This window comes from Dama dama, chromosome 10, assembly GCF_033118175.1.
Source record: "Dama dama isolate Ldn47 chromosome 10, ASM3311817v1, whole genome shotgun sequence".
Lineage (NCBI taxonomy): Eukaryota > Metazoa > Chordata > Mammalia > Artiodactyla > Cervidae > Dama > Dama dama.
The window spans coordinates 10644492-10650796 of record NC_083690.1 but is presented as its reverse complement, the minus strand read 5'-3'; the positions used below and the strand labels follow the sequence as shown (position 1 = coordinate 10650796).

Genomic DNA, 6305 nt, shown 5'->3' with positions numbered 1-6305 from the left:
GGTATCAGCAGCTTAAGTTGATCAATACGTCAAAGTGACATGTTTGGGGGTGCAATGTTCTGAACCCCTTCTTAGTCTTACTTCAAAGTCAGTTTTAGGGAAATTGAAGAAAAATCAAAAGAAACCAGGTCATTGGTGACATGGCTGAGCTGCTGTATCAGTCTCAGCGAAATGTTCTCTGTTGCTGGACTTATTAATTTTGTGGGGTGATATATCCTTATTAGGGGCTTCCCAGGTGGCATTAGTGTTAAAGAACCCACCTGCCAATGCAGGAGACATAAGAGCTGCAGGTTTGATCCCTGGGTTGGGAAGATCCTAAGGAGAAGGGTATGGCAACCCACTCCAGTATTGTTGCCTGGAAGAATCCCAGGACAGAGGAGCCTTGACAGACTATAGCCCATAGGGTCACAGAGAGTTGGACATGAATGATGGCATTTAGCACGCATGTCTTTCTTATTGTTTAAGACAGTGAACATGGATGTCCACTGCTTGCTACTCAGAGGATCGTAACAGATACTGCCATTACATCTGATGCGATAACAAGAAAACCATTCAAAATAGACCAAGGAAGAGGCCAGAAGGGCAAGGATAGTTCGATTCAAATTTTGACATGTGCTGTTTATATCTGTGTAGCAGTAAGAGTCAAGAAATACTCCAAATTGAGTTGTGTGATAGGAAAAAATTTTATGTTTTATGTGTTAAAAAGGCCTTAATTTTCACAATGGACATCTTTACCTGAGAAATTCGGGTGTGAGAAGTGGCTGGGGATGTAAAGAGGGTTATTCGTTGAGAAGATAAAAGTTGTCTGAAAATTGAGACAAGGCCAAGTTCCACTGTGCAGATAACAGGTAACAGACTTGAGCAACTTGTCTACAGAAGTGGAATTTTGTTTTTGATGTCTTTGTTAATTGGTGGTTTTATCTGATTAATGGCCCTGCCTATGAAGTTAACATTTACCCCAAATAACTTAGTCATGAATTTTATTGCCTAACAATCTTTAACCATCTTTGTGACTTAGACTCACAATCTTTAACCAGGTATTTCTTTCTAGAACCTGATCTTGCTCCTCCCCCTGTTTTTGTAAAAGCTCTCTGTTACTTAGTTGCTAAGTCGTGTCCAACTGTTGGCAACCCCATGGACTGTGGCCTTCCAGGTTCCTCTGTCCATGGGGTTTCTGAGGCAAGAATACTGGAGAGAGTTGCCATTTCCTTCTCCAAGTGAATTCTCTAGCTTAAAAAAAAAGCAAAAAAACAAACCAAACCAAAACAAAACAAAACCCACAAAGAAACTGCATGCTATCCAGTATAACCTTTCCTCCCAACCCTTTAGGCTCCAGACCTCTGAGTAGAGACATCAGAAAATGTGACCAAGTCATGAAGTTTATCTCTGGATAAATAGAACCGGTTTTTAATTACTTGTTGCTTCACTGTGCAAAAAAGACTGGATGGACTTTCACCAAACAGGGAGGGTGGGTTTAAGGTGGTCTGAATTGTGTAGGAGAAGAAAAAAATCTTTTCACTCTACCTATCTTAGGCGTTTTCAGCTGGGGCCCTGTACATGAGACCAACAAAAGACCGATTAACAAGGATCATTCAGTGCTCACTTCGGCAACACATATACTAAAATTGGAATGATACAGAGAGGATTAGCATGGCCCCTGTGCAAGGATGACACGCAAATTTGTGAAGCGTTCTGTATTTTTAATCAAAACTACAATAAGATATCACCTCACACTGGTCAGAATGGCCCTCATCAAAAAGTCTACAGACAATAAGTGCTGGAAAGGGTGTGGAGAAAAGGGAACTCTCTTGCACTGTTGGTGGGAATGTAAATTGATACAGCCACTATGGAAGACAGTATGGAGATTCCTTAAAGTACTAGGAATAAAACCACCATATGACCCAGCAATCCCACTCCTAGGCATATACCCTGAGGAAATCAAAATTGAAAGAGATACATGTATCCCATTGTTTGTTGCTGCACTATTTACAATAGCTAGAACATGGAAGCAACCTAGATGTCCATCAACAGATGAATGGATAAAGAAGTTGTGGTATGTATACACAATGGCATATTACTCAGCCATAAAAAGGAACACATTTGAGTCAGTTCTAATGAGGTGGATGAACCTAGAAGCTATTATATAGAGTGAAGTGAATCAAAAAGAGAAAGATAAATACCGTATTCCAACACATATATATGGAATCTAGAAAAATGGTGCTAAAGCATTTACTTACAGGGCAGCAGTGGAGAAACAGACATAGAGGATAGGCTTGTGGACATGGGGAGAGGGCAGGAGAGGGTGAGATGTATGTAAAGAGTAACCTGGAAACTTACATTACCATGTGTAAAATAGAGAGCCAACAGGAATTTGCTGTGTGGCTCAGGAAACTCAAACAGGGGCTCTGAATCAACCTAGAGGAGTGGATTGGGGAGGGAGATGGGAGGGAGCTTCAAAAGGGAGGGGGTATATATATACCTATGGCTGATTCATGTTGAGCTTTGACAGAAAACAACAAAATTCTGTAAAGCAATTATCCTTCAATAGAAAAAAAAAACAAGGATCAATCAAATGGAACTGTGCTAGCATGCACACTGCACATGTACGTGGGAGAAAGGTAAGTATCTCAGGGGCTTCCTGGTGGCTCAGTGGTAAAGAACCCACCTGCCAAGGCAGGAGACGAAAGAGATGAGAGGTTGATTCCTGGGTTGGGGAGATCCCCTGGAGGAGGCATGGCAACCCACTCCAGTATTCTTGCCTGGAGTATCCCATGAACAGAGGAGGCCGGTGGGCTACAGTCCATAGGGTCTTAAAAGACTTGGACCCAACTGAGCAATTAAACAATAACAACTAGCACAGAGGAGCAATTAGAATTTGAGATCTATGTTCCTTAGTAGGGGAAATAGAAGTGGGAGAATGAGTATCTATAGAGAAGAAATGATGCTTTGGAAAGCTTGATGAGTCCTTAAAAGGTTAGATGGGAGACAGGACAGTCTTGCGACAATGTCTGTCTAGGTGGGGTACTGACTTCTCCCCTCAGGAGAAGATTCAAGTGGCTCCTGGAGAGGGGACTTAGGACAACTGAATTCTTTCAGGAGGTTCTACTTTTCGGTAGATGAGGGATTTCGGGAGTACAGATGTCTTCAGTTCAAAATGATGCTTAAGCCAAAGTGGAATGTTTCAGGGTGGCCTGTCCTGATCCCCTTCACTTGAAAAGATGTGGATTTCATTTTGGGAGGCCTTGGAGCATTATCTCGAAGAGGTAGTTAGTCAATTCTCCAAGGAGCTGGAATTGAGGTACAAGTTAAAAATTGTGTGACTGCTGATTGGCAAAAAGTAGTCAGATCTACGGCAGATTAATGTACTCACACCGTGCCCTCGGTAAAGTATGCTGCCTAAGCACAGAGAACTGAGTCTACGGCTGGCCAGACTCTCTACTCCCCAGTGTTCTCATCTGTAAAAGGGAATAACATTATTTCGTAGAGCTGTTTTAAGGGTTGACAAAGGCTCTTTCCTTGGCCAAACTTTAATCAGCTCCTCTAAACTCTCTTCTCAAGGAGAACTCAGTTTTGAGGCTCCCTTGTTCTTTTTCGCATGGCCCAGCCTTAGCAAGAATGCTGTTATGCCAGCTTAGCCAGCATCCCTCACCCTCAGCATCTGATCACCATGGATATCTGACCAAATTCCTCATCTACCCCCATCCCCCAGGTGATGTCTGACCACTAGGTGATGTCTGATCACTTGGCTCCACTTTCAGCAAGAATCCCATTAGGTTGTTTTAGGCAGAATCTCTAGTGTTTACTCTTAGTGATTTTCCAGTCCCCAACCACCACCTTTCTCCCTGGCTAGGAGTCCCCACTGGTCCTTGTTGATTTCAGAATTGAGCCTGGTTCCACACAGAGGTCTCTTTCCCTCTGTTGAGGTAGTTCTGAGTCTATCTTGTTTTAGCCACTTAACCCTACTGCACTTTCTTTGACAGCATTACATGAGTTACCAGATGAAACACACTTAGAATGGTACCTGGCACACAGTCTTAGTTCTGTTAGGAATTTTTCAGCCTCTCACATCAGTTTCCCAACCGATGAAAGTAAAGACACATCCTTGTTACTGAGGTCCAAGAAGCCGCGTTACTGCAGATCCCTGATCCCCGCTCCCTTCTCTCTGAGCTGCTTTTCCCTGGACCATTCAGACCCACTGTCCTCCTCTTCCTGCCCAACGGCCGAGGGGTCCTGTTTTCCATCCCAACACAGGCTCAGAGCACTCACTTATCTTGTTCTACAATGATTCTCTCTTTCTCAAAGACATACGATATTTTTCAGCTCCTTGCTCCTCTTTCAAGGACCTTTATCTGCGCCACTCCCTTCCACCCAAGGTCAACCACATTTGTTATCCTCAGAGACATGCTTGTTTTCCATTTTCCTTGGGCAGAGCAGCTGGCCCCTAAATAAAATATATTCTCATGCAGCTTTAAGGAGAGAGGCTTGAGAGATGGGAGGACTGAGAAAATATGAAATCGGGGACCCCTTCTAATATGTCTTCAAAGTTCGGGGTCACGTGGAAAGCCAGGACTTTATAACAATTCTGTATTCCTTTTTGAATTCTCATGGCTGACAAGGTCACCGATTTCTCTTCCCTCACTGGAGCACCACCCCAATCCTACCTCCCTCCCCAATTGCAGTTTTTGACTACGGATGGGTTTATACAGAGAACATCAGAATTAACAAAAATCTGTAGCTATGACCATTGTCAATAACCAGTTCTGGAGAGTCTCTGTGGAAAAACTCTATTGCCAGACAAAAAAACTTGGTTGCATATAGGAATTCAGTAGTGGCCATTTCAAAAACAGTCTATAGAAAGATATCAAAATAGAAGGGTATACACCATCACCACCACCACCGAACATATTTAAAATTATTTTTCAATGGAAAAGGATAGAAACACAAACCAGACTAGAGTAAGCAATAGATATAGAATTTTTTGTTCACGTAATTGAGAAGTTGAGAGAGCCAGGGCAGGTAATGGCGTTAAGTCTGACACAGGAAGATGCATTGATGGGTTTTGTATCCTGGGCTGTGGGGATGCTTGTTGTGAAGAATGGAATGGAACAGGGTGGGAGTCGAAGGCCTGCCTGCTCATATCCACCAAAGGAGGCTGATTTCCACTCATCTCAGCTTATTACAGCACTGGCTGAACTCATCAGCTCATGGTGTAGTTGTCCATCTTACTAAAGGAAATGATTGTCATGGCAACAAAAAAGGCACTTACAGCCCATCATCTTACCCCATCTAGAAACAACCAGAGACATGTCACATCACACAGTTTTCTGCTCACAGACCGTGCCTTTTCGCATTTATTGACTTGGTACAATACAGCCATTTTTCAGAATGTCAGAGGCCATTATCTTAAACATTCAGGTGCCAGGAAAGCTAGTTGTTCTTGTGAGCAGTGCATGAAGTTTTTCTAATTATAGTCTTTCTGGATTCCTTGTCCTTTCCTTTAAATAAAGCGTCTAGCCATATGCTCCATGAGTAGTATTCTAAGTTTTAGATATTGCCTCGTTTTCTTTGGAATCCATCAATGTCAGAGCTTTTTAGAGTGTTATTGTAAAAATGTACCGAACGTTGGTTGAGAAATCTAGCTTTTCTGAAGATCAAGTGATTTTTAAAAGAAGTTGTGTAGGAGTCTGTGTCCTGTTTGCAAAAATAGTGAAATCAGGCCATTCAATTAATTCCCTGCCTAGAACTTTTTCAGCATTGTGTTGCCTGTTTTGCTTGGATTTACACACACTTTGTGTGCAATTCAAAAATTGTTTCATACTTTTGAGAAGTAAGGTCGTGGAATATTTCACCCGGAGACAGGTGGAGTTGGAGAAAAGGAGGAGATAAATAAAACACATTGAATATATATGAGAACAGAAACTGACATAATTTCCTGTGCCTGAATTAAACCATACTGGGACCAGGAATGTGTTTCCATGTGTACATTAAATAACACAGAAACCAGGCATAAAAGAGTTAGCTGTTGATTCCAGGAAATGCTTGCTCTTAGAAGATAAGACTGTGAACCAGCTAAAATAGACTGTTCGTCACAGTTTGCTTTTAAGATCTTAGAGTCAGCGGGCCCACCTACCCGAAGCTATTATGTCACAAGCTATGCCCAAGGCTAGATGGTCTCCTACCTTGCAAAACTCACATTAAAATCACCCAGCCCAGGCCCTAAAGTCCTGCAAATACCCTCTGCTAAAAAAGGAGATCAGAATATGACACCTCAAAATATGCCATTTTGGTATTTAGATTATTTTTCC

At 42.3% G+C, this 6305-nt stretch overlaps 1 non-coding gene across 1 annotated transcript; it reads left to right on the top strand.

Annotated features, from left to right (window-relative positions):
• Positions 1-1595: 1595 nt before the first annotated feature.
• Positions 1596-1702, top strand: LOC133064105 (U6 spliceosomal RNA). Its single transcript, XR_009694579.1, has one exon. It is a non-coding gene; the product is annotated as a U6 spliceosomal RNA (small nuclear RNA).
• The last annotated feature ends 4603 nt before the right edge of the window (positions 1703-6305 follow it).